General features: G+C 40.8%; 1 protein-coding gene across 5 annotated transcripts in view; it reads right to left on the reverse strand.

Moving 5' to 3' along the window:
• The window catches only part of kank2 (KN motif and ankyrin repeat domains 2), a 124,264-nt gene that overhangs the window by 61,061 nt on the left and 48,940 nt on the right, over positions 1-14,263 (reverse strand). For all 5 annotated transcript variants that reach the window (XM_062971436.1, XM_062971437.1, XM_062971435.1 and 2 more), the window contains one exon: positions 10,307-10,419. The gene's annotated coding sequence lies outside the window, so the exon portion shown is untranslated. The remainder of the gene's footprint in view (positions 1-10,306; positions 10,420-14,263) is intronic.

Genomic DNA, 14,263 nt, shown 5'->3' on the forward strand with positions numbered 1-14,263 from the left:
CAAGGCCAAACTCCCTCAAAAGTTCTTGTCAATAAAACAATGATAGGTTCACTTTAAGGTCACCAGTTGGAAACATAACATAAACATACAATTAACCATTACTCTCAATGGCACTCAACACTGGAACTCAATGAACCTGTCCTGAAACATGTGAGGTATATTACCATAGCTAGATTTCAGTGAGTAGCTGAGTTATATTTTAGACCATTTCAAGGGCAGTCCAACCAACAGTGCAATGCAGTTGACTGTTCTAGAAGTTACCAAAACATGTCTAATTTGTGCAAATTTGATCTTAAGAGTTGGGGGAGTGAATACAGAGCAAGTTCAAGAAGAGAAAGGAGCAAATGTAATATTTTAGCAGAGGGTGGAAAAGCGTACAGTATGAGAAAGTATCCAAATGAGACAGCATCGGTTCTTCATAAGACAGGCTCAAAAGCGCTGGCCTTTTCCCCCTATATGGAAGCAATTTTCTCCAAAAATAAACAATTATGCAGGCTGTTATATGAGAACTTCCTCCTGCTGACAGAGAAATCTTGGCAGGGATGGGGGAGGCATAGAGGATGAAACATCAACTCGGTGGGATAGTAAAAAGCAAGGAACTCGGCAGCCAGGCTTTTCCCGAAGCAGGAAGCAGGGGTGGAGGAAGCACGAGGTCTGCAGGCAAATGCAACCTAAGCAGTGAAGCTTTGAACTTGGAAAGTGGAAATTCAACTTCCCTTCCAGCGGTCAGTAGGACAGGGAGACCTGGATGGCTGAAGAACAGGCGATAAACATAGCTGACTTTTCCAAGGGTCAACAATAATTTGGAGGGAATGAGACCTGGAATGTAAAGTCCCTTTTCAGGGTCCAGCCAACAAAATGCAAGTCAAGTCACTTTGTTCTTTGAAGTGGAATAGAAAAATGCCTTCAACCAGATGTGTTATTTCTAAAATTGGTCAAGTTATTGTGCCACCTGAGGAAATGTTGGCACTCTGTTTCTCACCATCTTTGCAATGGAAAGTCAATAAACTGAGTAACCAATAATTTGTTGGCCTTTCAAGATATGCAGGTTTGTTGTCTCAGCTGGCTGCCTCTCTGCCAAAGAGTGGGGCTGACCAAAATGATCATCTATATATATAAAAGAGTGATGGCATCACGGCAATTCACAAAACAACAAAAGTACAGGCCCCCCAATCTCAAAATTTGACAACACAACCCATCATCCACGCCTCAAGGTTGATACAACAAAAAGAAAAGAAAAATAAAGTCCTAATTAGAGGGAGAGCAATAATTTTTTTATCCAATTGCTGCCAGTTTAGAGGGCTAATCTCTGCCCACTTGGTTGCCTAGCAACCAAGGGACAGCCAGGTTTCAGTTAGGGGACAGGCAGATTTAGGCCTCACTTAGACGTCTTCCACAGATTATCTAATTTGCACTGGATTATATGGCAGTGTAGACTCAAGGCCCTTCCACACAGCTATATAACCCATTTATAATCTTATATTATCTGCTTTGCACTGGATTATCTTGACTCCACACTACCATATAATCCATTTCAGTGTGCATTTTATACAGCTGTGAAGAAGGGGCCTCAGATAATCCAGTTCTGAGCAGATAATATAAGATTAGAAATATACAGTAGAGTCTCACTTATCCAACGTAAACAGGCCGGCAGGATAAGTGAATATGTTGGATAATAAGAAGGGATTCAGGAAAAGCCAATTAAACATCAAATTAGGTAATCGTTATACAAATTAAGCACCAAAACATCATATTATACAACAAATTTGACAGAAAAAGTAGTTCCATGCGCAGTAATGCTATGTAGTATTTACAGTAGAGTCTCACTTATCCAACACTCGCTTATCCAACGTTCTGGATTATCCAACGCATTTTTGTAGTCAATGCTTTCAATATATCGTGATATTTTGGTGCTAAATTCATAAATACAGTAATTACTATATAGCATTACTGTGTACTGAACTACTTTTTCTGACAAATTTGTTGTCTAACATGATGTTTTGGTGCTTAATTTGTAAAATCATAACTTAATTTGATGTTTAATAGGGTTATCCTTAATTCCTCATTATCCAAGATATTCGCTTATCCAACGTTCTGCCGGCCCGTTTATGTTGGATAAGTGAGACTCTACTGTACTGTATTTACAAATTTACCACTAAAATATCACAATGAATTTAAAACACTGACTACAAAAGCATTGATTATGAAAAGGCAGACTGCGTTGGATAATCCAGAACATTGTATAAGCAAATGTTGGATAAGTGAGATTCTACTTTAATATGAAATAATTACTGGGATAGAATAATGCAGAACAATATAATCTCTAAAACCAGGACAGTAAATAAACAGGGGAATCCCACACAGGAAACAATCAGGGCCAGCTAACACCTCCCAACAAAGTATTCCCATCATCAAAGTCTGGCAAATCCTGTTTTCTCAGGGCCACAGACAGTAGAAGCACATAAAATATCGCAAACAACATCACTCTGAAAACAAGGGTATTCCAGACAGGAAACAATCAGGGCCAGCTAACACCTCCCAACAAAAAATTCACTCAGGGAGGAAACAGCCAGGCTTTAAAGCTGCAAGGCCATTACATCCTAATCATTTTTCCTAATTGTAGCATTCATACTTGCCTCCAACAAACAAAAAAAACCAATCAGAAATATTGTATATTCACAACCTTTAGGAAATAATATCCCCTGATGGCACAGCGTGTTAAAGCGCTGAGCTGCTGAACTTCTGGACTGAAAGGCCACAGGTTTGAATTGGGGGAGCGGAGAGAGCCCTCACTGTTAGCTCCAGCTTCTGCCAACCCAGAAGTTCGAAAACATGCAAATGTGAGTGCATCAATAGGTACTGCTCCGGCGGGAAGGTAACGCTGTTCCATGTAGTCATCCCACATGACCTTGGAGGAGTCTACGGACAACGCCGGCTCTTCGGCTTAGAAATGGAGATGAGCACCAACCTCCAGAGTAAGACACGACTGGACTTAATGTCTGGGGAAAACCTTTACCCTTGACCTTAACTACCACCAATTCCTCAATACTTTATTTCCCATACTACCATACTTCACCACAGCAACGCGTGGCCGGGCACAGCTAGTGCTTTATATTAGAATCAAAGGACTTTTACTATAAGCACCATCCTGTTTTCTGTTTCTCCATTCCCCAAAATGGTGAGTCATCATTCTGCCCAGTGTTGGCATTTCATTTACACACTGACTGGTACATTGGATGGGATCCAAGTAGGAATTTGTTGGAAGCTTAACTGGTTTCTGATGCCAGTATTACCTTAGTACAGACATAGGCGAACTTAGGTTGTCCAGGTGTTTTGGACTTCAACTCCCAGAAATCCCAGCCAGCTTGCCGGTTGTTAGGAATTGTGGGAGGGCTGAAGTTTGCCCATACCTGTCCTAGTGTATGGGGCAGCTACATGCCAGTTATAAATGGAACCTGGTGAACAAAGGACTCACCCATATGGCTTATAGAAGGTGAGGATGAGTTATTTGCTGAGGGTTGAGGGGATTCTTCTAGTTTCATTAAATCTCCCCATAACCACCTCTCACCATATGTAATTCATGTGAAGGGACCATAAGTCAGAAAATAGTAAACTTTTGCCTCTGTAGCTTTGTCTCTGCATATGCCCCTCCCTTCCTGTTTTTTTTTCATGTCAGGAGCAACCTGAGTTGCTTCTGGAGTGAGAGAACTGGCCGTCTGCAAGGACGTTGCCCAGGGGACGCCCAGATGTTTTTGATGTTTTACCATCCTTGTGGGAGGCTTCTCTCATGTCCCTGCATGAAGCTGGAGCTGATAGAGGGAGCTCATCCGCGCTCTCCCCGGGTGGGATTCGAACCTGGCAGCCTTCAGGTCAGCAACCCAACCTTCAAGTCGCAAGGCTTTTATCCCCTAGGCCACCGGAGGCTCCTGATCCCTTCCTGTGAGCTGGTGCCTTTCTCCAGGAAGTTCCAAGGAGAGAAGAAAGCTCAGAGTAAACAAGTTAGGTCATTGGTATCACTTGTGTCAAGTGGGTGTGGAAGGTGAGGAAGACCCTCAGGCATTGGTCAATTTTAGATAAGCCAAGATATATATTCTTTGTCCCCAACATATGCACTGATGCTGCTGCATCAAAATAGAAGGAAGGTGCTCACCTTGGATACAGAATGATGGTAAAGAAAGGGGAAAATGGATGTCAATGATACGAAAGACAGAAGGATTTAGATACACAAAAATGCTATCCCAAGAAACATATTAGCATATTATAGCAGAGGCTACCTGTTTGTCATTCTTCCACTTTACATGATGGAAATGCAGGCAAAACTTGCTAATGGCATGCATGCCCATGCACTGTAGTACTGACCTGGGACTTCATCTGAAAGACTTTCTGCCTCAGTGAAAAAAGAATCTGAACAGAAGGACTGGCTTCTCAGCTTCCAACCTTCAAAGCCATGAGGGAAGGAAGTCTCAAGGAAATCACTGGCCACAGACCGGCAGGTGGAGATGTTGGATCTCCATATCATTCTCCTTCCAAAGTGTCTATTGTGTGCTGCTGCAGAAGTGCCTGTGTGGACACTGGGGGGACTTTCACTTTACCTCTGCTACCAATGTGAGGACGTTTTCCCTTTCCTCTATTTTGGCCTTCTATATGCCTTTGTGGTTCCTGTGATTCATCCAATTTCCTTACTAGACATCAACATCCAGGAATACCTGCTGCCACTACAGGCACTGCATGTCTAAACTCAAGCTTTCCAAGGGTTGCAGGCACAATTTTATAACACAACTACAATTAAACATACATTAACAATTATTTAACCCTGACTTCTTTCTCTAAGCTCTCTAACATCTTATTCCTAACTGAGGGTACAACTTTTTTTTTCGTGTCAGGAGCAACTTGAGTCACTTCTGGAGTGAGAGAATTGGCCGTCTACAAGGATGTTGCCCAGGGGAGGCCCAGATTTTTTTTGATGTTTTTACCATCCTTGTGGGAAGCTTCTCTCAAGTCCCCGCATGGAGCTGGAGCTGATAGAGGGAGCTCATCCGCACTCTCCCCGGGTGGGATTCGAAACTGGCAGCTTTCAGGTCAGCAACCCAACCTTCAAGTCACAAGGCTTTAGTCCACTACGCCATCGGGGGCTCCAGGGTGCAACTACACTGTGGATTTAATGCATTTTGATATCAGTTTAAAGATCATTGCTCAATGCTATGGAATCATGGGTGCTGTAGCTTTATAACGCCTGTATCCTTCTCTGCCAAAGGATGCTGATGACACTCAGCAATGAGCCATGACAGCTACAATTGTGTCAAACTACATTAATTGTACAGTGTAGATACAACCTAAATTTCATACACATTAGGCTTTTTATATATATATATATAAACCCCACCTGAAACATTCATCTAATCACAAATCTTCCCCAATACTCCATCACCTGTCCCCCTTCCAAAAGATCTTTTGTACTACACATTGCTTACAAAACTATATACGATACCTGAATATATATAATGACTGCAACAATTTTTCTACTTAAGTTCAGAATTTCAGATGTACAAAGAAGGATATAGGAAACTGCAAGTTCCAGCTGCCAGGGACTGCTTTTTCATGGTATGCTATGATATTTAGGGTAAACAAGGCTGGTGCTGTTGTCTCCAAGGATAGAAATTTAGGCATGAACAATCGCATGCACATTTGTTTGTGAATAAGCCTCTTTTAACTTAGCAGCAGGGTTGCTTTTTGAATAAACACAATGAGGAGGAATGGGCCGCTGTCAAATTTCATAGGGTCTTATTCCTACAGTTTAAACACATTGTTCATTTATAGTTGGTCTCCAGATTGTCGCAGCTCAGAATTTTTAAAAACATGGAACAGGTCCTCTTTTTAAAATTATTGATAACATTCTGTGGTATTTATATAAACTGCCTGCCTCATCACAGTAGACCATGAATCCACTTTAAATCCGGTTTCTGCCTCCTGCAGAATTCTGGGGTTTGTAGTTTGGTGAGGCCCAGGACCTGTCTGGTTGAGTTATTTAAAGCCCCCTCCCTAAAGAGGATTTATATTGGATTTAAAATGGGTCCAAGCTCTAATGTGATGAAGTCCTTAGATTTTTTTAATGAGAACTATGTGACTTGAAGGATTCCCTTTTTATACACTGCAGGCAATCCCCGAGTTACAAACATCTGATTTACAAATGACTCACAGTTAAGAACAGGGGCGAGACAACAGAAAAAGCAAGAAATCTACCCCTCGGAAGGGAAATTCATTTGTGGAAGACTTATCATGGGGAAAAGGTGTTCACTAAAGATTTATCACCAATCCTTCTTTCCACAACAAGCTTAATTTTTCACAATCACAGGGACAGAAAGTGAGGTAAAATCAGCAAAACAAGCACCACAGTGATGTTAACCCTTCCCTGTGCTATCCAAAGCTAATACATATACAGTGTTCCCTCACTACTTCGTGGTTCACTTTTCGCGGATTCACTGTTTCATGGTTTTTCAATAAACTCTAAAAGACTATTATAGATCATAAAAAATTACAATTTACAGCCTAAGGAAGGGAGGAAGGAGAAGCCAAAGGGAGAGAAAAGGAGCCCAAGCGGCAATGGGAGGAGGAGGTGGTGATTTATCAGCACATTATTGGTTGATAAAGACTTAAAATAGTGTATTTATTTATTTATTTATTTATTTCCAGTATTTCTACCCCGCCCTTCTCCCCTAGGGGACTCAGGGCGACTTACAAATTGGCAACACAGTGCCACCACATTGACAATACAATATAAAAGGCATTAAAAACTAAAAACATTTAAAACATCATAAAAACCAATATACAATAATAAAACATTACCATGCACCGAGGTAATGTCCTTTCATTCACTAGACCTTGCTAATCCAGAGTCTTAAAAACCGACCATGCCAAGCTCGAAAGTTCATTCATAACTACTAAAATAGTATAACTACTAAAATAATGTACAACTATTAAAATAAATATAGTGTCCCTACTTCATGGATTTTCACTTATTGCGGGTGGCCCTGGAACCTAGCCCCAGCGATAAGTGAGGGAACACTGTATATATATTTGGCTGGAGTTAGAAATGTACCTGTTCCAACTTATATATAAATTCAACTTAAGAACAAACTTACAGAACGTATCTTGTTCATAATTTGGGGACTGCCTGTATAGCCTTTATAATAATAATAATTTTTATTTATACCCCACATTACCGCTTGTGCACGAAACAAAGTTGGTGTATATCGAACCATCAGAAAGCACTGATGTCACAATCTTCATGGACAATTTTGGAGTATTTCAAATTTCAGAATTCAAGGTAAGAGATGATCAACCTGTAAAGTATTCCCTCTAAAGTCGACACAAAATATCTTTCCTTCAAATATAGATCTGTGCATAGTTAGTATCATTCCTTTATTTAGCAGGCTTTGCAACTGACATTTTAGTTTGTTTGGCCCAAGATCTTGAAACGACAGGGAAGAGGAAAACCAAGTTTCCACCTTCTTTCTAAAAATTTCTCTCTCTGATTTGGTCGATTTATGGTCAACTTCAAGGCAAGCCCATTTATATTTCATCTAGGATGCTATTTTACATCAGCTCAAACCAATGCACTCATATCAGGAAAGGCGTGTCTGAGCCTCTTGTCTTAGGCACAAACTGCAATCTGTACAGCTATAAATATAATGGAGTGACAGATGCCATCTTCACCATCATTGTGCCTCTTCAACAGAATACACACAACTAAGAATGAACCTATCTGTCCAGAGAGATTGTCAGCAACATGCTGAAAGCTAAACCTCCTGAATCCCCCCATACATACACATTTCCTTTGATTAAACACTCTTCCAGCTTTCTCTTTCTTGTAATAAGTGTCACAACAACAAATAACTATCTCAGCTGAAGATTACATCTTTCTGCAAGAGCACTCAAAAGTGATTTCAGGGTGGGTTATTATTATTACTATTATGTTTATTTATACATCACTTTTTTCTCCACAAGGAGACTGAAAGAGGCTTACATTAAAAGCATTTCAATACAATTTAAAATCTACAAATATGCACACATTAAAACAAAATTAAATATCAATTATAGTTGTCCTTAATGCCTTGTCCATCTCAGTGTCCCAAGAACCCATCTCCAAGCGGATTTGTCACTGAATTCAAAACTACTGTATACCTTTTCTCCCACAGAACATCCTTCTCCAGCCTTTACAGAAGCCAGTGTGACAAACTCATATAGAGTCAAAACAAAACTCATATAGAGTCAGCAGTTTGAAGCTGTGGGTGGGGGTGAGCTCCTGCTGTTAGCCCAAGCTCCTGCCAACCTAGCAGTTCGAAAACATGTAGTGTGAGTAGATCAATAGGAATCACCTTGGCAGGAAGGTAAAAGGTGCCCATGTAGCCATGCTGGCAAAACACAACCAGGAGGGTCTACGGACATCAGGCTCCTCGGCATGAAAAAAACGGAACAAGAACACAGCACCTCCCCATGGCCGGAGCTGAGCATTGCTTCCAGATAATGGAGATGGAAAGGGAATTTTTTGCCTTTGTGTATTGTATGTCATTGTTTACTGCACAAAAGGCATTGAATGTCTGCCTATATATGTGTATACTGTAATCCACTCTGAGTCCCCTTGAGGAGACAGAGCAGAATATAACTAAAGTATATTATTATACTTTAAAAAAACCCAAAAGCCAGATATTTTCCGTGTGTTGTCGAAGGCTTTTATGGCCGGAATCACAGGGTTGTTGTATGTTTTTCGGGCTGTATGGCCATGTTCCAGAAGTACAGTAGAGTCTCACTTATCCAAGCTAAACGGGCCAGCAGAAGCTTGGATAAGCGAATATCTTGGATAATAAGGAGAGATTAAGGAAAAGCCTATTACACATCAAATTAGGTTATGATTTTACAAATTAAGCACCAAAACTTCATGTTATACAACAAATTGGACAGAAAAAGTAGTTCAATACGCAGTAATATTATGTTGTAATTACTGTATTTACGAATTTAGCATCAAAATATCGTGATATATTGAAAATATTGATGACAAAAATGGCTTGGATTATCCAGAGGCTTGGATAAGCGAGGCTTGGATAAGTGAGACTCTACTGTATTCTCTCCTGACGTTTCACCCACATCTATGGCAGGCATCTTCAGAGGTTGCCTGCCATAGATGTGGCCGAAACATCAGGAGAGAATACTTCTGGAACATGGCCATACAGCCTGGAAAACATACAACAACCCAGATATTTTCCCTTTGTATAGAAATGTATATAGTCCATGATTATTTATCCATTCCCTGTGCATGACCTAAAACTATATTCTGCTCATCTGCAAGTACTTTACTTTAAGGGTTTAGCCCAACTTTCTCTGGAGATTGGAAAGTACTGAATCTCTTATTTATTCCTACAGGTTTCACCCTGTACTGGATCAGCTTATCATTGCCCTGTAAATTTGGGGACAACAGCAGCTAACAAGCCATGACTTCCCTATGGCCACTTTCCCTTCATGTGTTCTTTGAGACCTTTTCGTCCCTCTTCCCCACCCTGGTCCAAACTGTTTCCTCCCACGCTGTTCTTTTCTCTGCCTCACGAAGCATAAAACCCCTCTTGTCCTAAACTGAACTAACCACAGAGAGCCCATTAATCAAACTTTGCTGCCAGACCCCAAACCACAGCCTACAAGATTCCTGTCATTAGCAGTTGGAAGAGGTGAGACTTCCGCCATTGATGCTGACACAGAGAAGCAGAAAACTCAGATTTAAGTCAGGTCTAGCACTCCAGAAGTAAGATCTTACAACATTCCAGTTCTGTCACTTGGAAACTTTAGCCAATCCCAGCTTCAACACATTTGTTCTCCTCTAAGCCATACCAATCTATGAACACTCATCAATCTCACATCATGAGGCAGGGACGGGACCTGAACTTGTCATAGTGGAATGCCAAGTGGTATAGGCTAAGCCAGCCACCTTTCAACAGCCCCAACCGACCATCTCAAACCTCTTAGAACATTATTACTGCAGCCTGACAGATAAGAGGTCGGCTACCGCCACCTTGTTGCTCACAGGAATAGTTAGAGGATAACATTGACATGTTGCCCTTGGAAACACAAACAGGACCAGAAGTTATGGGCACTTAACACAGCTGGTAGCTGCAGTAGTGGAAAGAATTTGCAGTTTTCTTCTAATCCAGTCTGGAACAACCATACTTCTGGGTAATATAAAGAATACCTGACTGCAACTCTAACATCAAAGGAAATCACCACATTGATGAATTGCACGAGCTGCAGAAGTCTTACTTACCTCTGTCAGTGCCACATCCCTATCTCTCAGCTGCCTGAAGAGAGATTTCATGTCTGTCTCCCAGTCTTCTTCTTCCTTCTTTTCAGCCCAACAATTCTAACGTATTAATTCATCTGCAAAAGAAAGTGGGGAAAGGTCATGCATTTTTGCCGTGTGTGGCAGATGGACAACATATCCATTTATTTTACTCTAAAATACTCAATCCCAGATAATGATCTGTATTCATGTGTACAATTTAGCAAATGTTACACTATGCAGAAAAGTCCACAAGTGTGTGTGGTAGTGTAGAGGACACCGGGGTATCCAGTCCACGCAATAAACTCCGTTCCAGTTCAGGATATTTCATTGACACTCTACCCATTTAGTCATTTAGTCATTTAGGCTGCCATATCTCTAGAAAAAGCTTCAAGCTCCCATCACTATTCATTGCCCCTTAAAGCTCATTTGTTTTACTCAGCGTTTTTTTTTTGCAAGATTCCCTCCCACCCCCAGTTACTACCATGTTTCCCCGAAAATAAGACAGTGTCTTATATTAATTTTTGCTCCCAAAGATGCTCTAGGTCTTATTTTCAGGGGATGTCTTATTCTTCCATTAAGAAGAATTCACATTTATTGTTGAACCAAAAAAATGAACATTTATTATATACTGTACAGTAATTGTCATCACAAACCAGCATAACTAGACAAACTGCGAATCCTATCAAGAATTTCTTGTTACTACCATTATTTCCATGTACAACAATCTATGGTATGTACATTTACCGATCCTGCATGCTCTGGTGTTCTGTTCGGCGGGCATGCTTCCAAAAAAAACTTTGCTAGGTCTTACTTTCAGGGGAGGCCTTATTTTAGGGGAAACAGGGTAGCACAAAAAGAGAAAACATATATAATAGCTGTGCATTCAGCCTTGCCCAGTATTGCCAGGGGTCCCCAACTCCCAGTCAGTCCCACTAAAAAAATCAGGAAAATAAAGGAGATTCAAAAAGCTTCAACTGTGATGCCGAATAGGGGAGGAGAAGCCGAGATTGACTCCAGCTTGTTTTCGTGTCAGGTGGGTTTTCGTACCTTATCGTTACGGGCTCCTGAAGTACTGAAGGTACTGAAAGAAACAAAATCCACTCACAACCCTAATTACTACATTTTTATCAGGTGTTATTTTACATCGGTTTTAATGAATGGGAACATATTAATTGCCTCTCCCTAGCACTAGCTTTCCATGGCAATGGGACAGTGTGCTCCCATGCAACAAGAGGCTATACTAATGGCAACATTATCATTTTGCCTCTGGTAGGGTTTCCCAAAGGAGACAGCTTTACTTGAGGAGCTAGACAAAATATGTCAAACAGTTACTGTGCACCAGCAAAGAGAGTGTGGGGGTTTGTTTGGCTGGGGAAGGAAATAGAGTTCCAGTTTGATTCAGTTACTGGAGCTATGCCCCTAATTTGCAAGACTTGAACAGCATCTCATGGAGGTCTTTTATTCATAGGGCCACTATAAATCAAAGATGACTTGACAGCAAGGAACAACAACAACAAAACATTACGTATTAGATCAAAGACCAGAATTAATTAGCAACATAGGTGACTTTAACTGATAGCATTAATCAGCCCCATTAGGTCAGTTACTAAAGGTCAAAACACATAGAAAGAAGGGAAAAGGACAAATCTGTGCATGAAATGATATATTGTGTTGCCGAAGGCTTTCATGGCCGGGATCACAAGGTTGTTGTATGTCTTTCGGGCTGTGTGGCCATGTTCCAGAAGTATTCTCTCCTGATGTTTCGCCCACATCTATGGCAGGCATCCTCAGAGATTGTGAGGTATACCTCACAAGAGGCCTGCCATAGATGTGGGCGAAACGTCAGGAGAGAATACTTCTGGAACATGGCCACACAGCCTGAAAGACATACAACAACCCCAATGATATATTGGGTATGGAATTATATCACTGATGATGGTGGTAGATCTGGGTGCAAGGATTAAAGGGGGAAATTTTATTTATTTATTTATTTACATCACTTTTACCCCGCCTTTCTCTCCGAGGAGACTCAAAGCGGCTTACAGTAAATAGGCAAAAATTCAATGCCTAAAAACAATGTAAAAACAACAATTTATATAAAATAATCTACAAAACAACAGTTCATATAAAACAGATACCATTACAAAATAAAATCACATTATATAAAATTTTAAGAATGTCCAAGATTAAAATCCATTCATCCAGAAACCTCAAAATTTATTGCTGTGGCAGTGTTATCAAGAAGGCCAAGGAAAGGAGAAAGTAGATGTGACTACGCAAATAACCAAGATATAATCGTCTTGTGCCTCAGGCAGCAACAACAAAAGGAAACCTATTTTATAACTGGAAAGTGATGGAAGAAACAAACTTGACAGCTAATGAAAGAAATCAAGGAATTTTGAATCAATACGAATCCATCAAAATGCTGATCAGCTTGATGTCCTTTTGCAGGAGGGTGGGTTGCCCTCATTAGGTAAAGGTTTCCCCTGACGTTAAGTCCAGTCGTGACCGACTCTGGGGGTTGGTGCTCATCTCCATTTCTAAGACGAAGAGCCGACGTTGTCCGTAGACACCTCCAAGGTCATGTGGCCGGCATGACTGCATGGAGCGCTCTTACCTTCCTGCCAGAGGAAGACCTATTGATCTACTCACATTTGCATGTTTTCGAACTGCTAGGTTGGCAGGAGCTGGGGCTAACAGCGGGCACTCATTCTGCTCCCGGGATTTGAACCTGGCACCTTTTGGTCCGCAAGTTCAGCAGCTCAGCGCTTTAACACACTGTGCCAACAGGGGCCTCATTAGATGCATTTGAATAGAGAGAAGGGAAATGCTGATAAAATCTAAAGACGTTTTGAGACAAACACAGGCAAAGCAGTAGTTGGGTTGGCGGATTCTTAGAAACCCCAGGATAATCTTTGAGATGTAGAATGTTTGGATGGAAGCAGCTGTGAATTAATTTTTGATATGCACCATACTGGGAGATTAAGGACCATAGTAGGCACTTAGCAGCCAATGTTCGGTTAATTTACTCAATGATATTGAGTAGACACTACAAGCAGTTCCTTTTCTTCAGAAAGTGAAGAATGACAGCAAATCCTTAAAAAAAGAAAAAGAAACTGATGAAAGGATTAAACAAAAGAAGGAAAAAAGATCCTGTTTTAGTTGGAGTAGGTTTTTTCTTACCCTGTGACACTGCAAATACCCTGCTTCCCCCAAAATAAGACAGGGTCTTATATTGATGTTTGCTCCAAAAGATGCATTCAGGCTTGTTTTCAGTGGCTTGTTTTCCAAATTGACTTTTTAAATGAACTATATCTAGGGCTTATTTTTGAAATAGGGCTTATATTTCAAGAATCCTCAGAAATGCTGAAAAATCATGATAGGTCTTATTTACAGGGTAGGTCTTATTTTGGGGAAAACAGGGTAGCATGTTATTGCTATGGTGGGGGAAGCAGAATTGTAGAATGAATGAAACATGTGCTCATGGGAGGAGAGTAGGGCCATGCGCAAAATCCCTAGACGGTGCTTTCCACAAGTGGATATTTATGTGAATTGCAGAGATTCTAATGAAGAGTTTGACTTCCTGATGTGGAAGAAGAAACCCATCTTACATGGTGCATTTTGTTCCCAATCCCAGCCCAGTTTTAAAGCTATGTCAATCCTCGCCAGTCACTCAGCACAGCAATATTGCCTGAGGTGCCATCGGTTCAGTATGTTCATGTGGACAGTTGCAGTCCTCCAGTATTTGTTTCGATGTAACAAATTTTGAAAAATGTTCTGTTCCTGGTTTGAAAGTACTATTTTCTGTTTAACTGTGTGGTACAGTACTTACTTTGAAATGAGTGGTTACACTCCAGAAACTTCATTTTTTTGTGGTTCCCACAAACTATGTTGAATTGGTTGAGACTCAATGAGAGATTCATTGAAAAACTATAGCAA

The sequence above is a fragment of the Anolis carolinensis genome, chromosome 2 (assembly GCF_035594765.1).
Source record: "Anolis carolinensis isolate JA03-04 chromosome 2, rAnoCar3.1.pri, whole genome shotgun sequence".
In the NCBI taxonomy this organism is placed as follows: domain Eukaryota; kingdom Metazoa; phylum Chordata; class Lepidosauria; order Squamata; family Dactyloidae; genus Anolis; species Anolis carolinensis.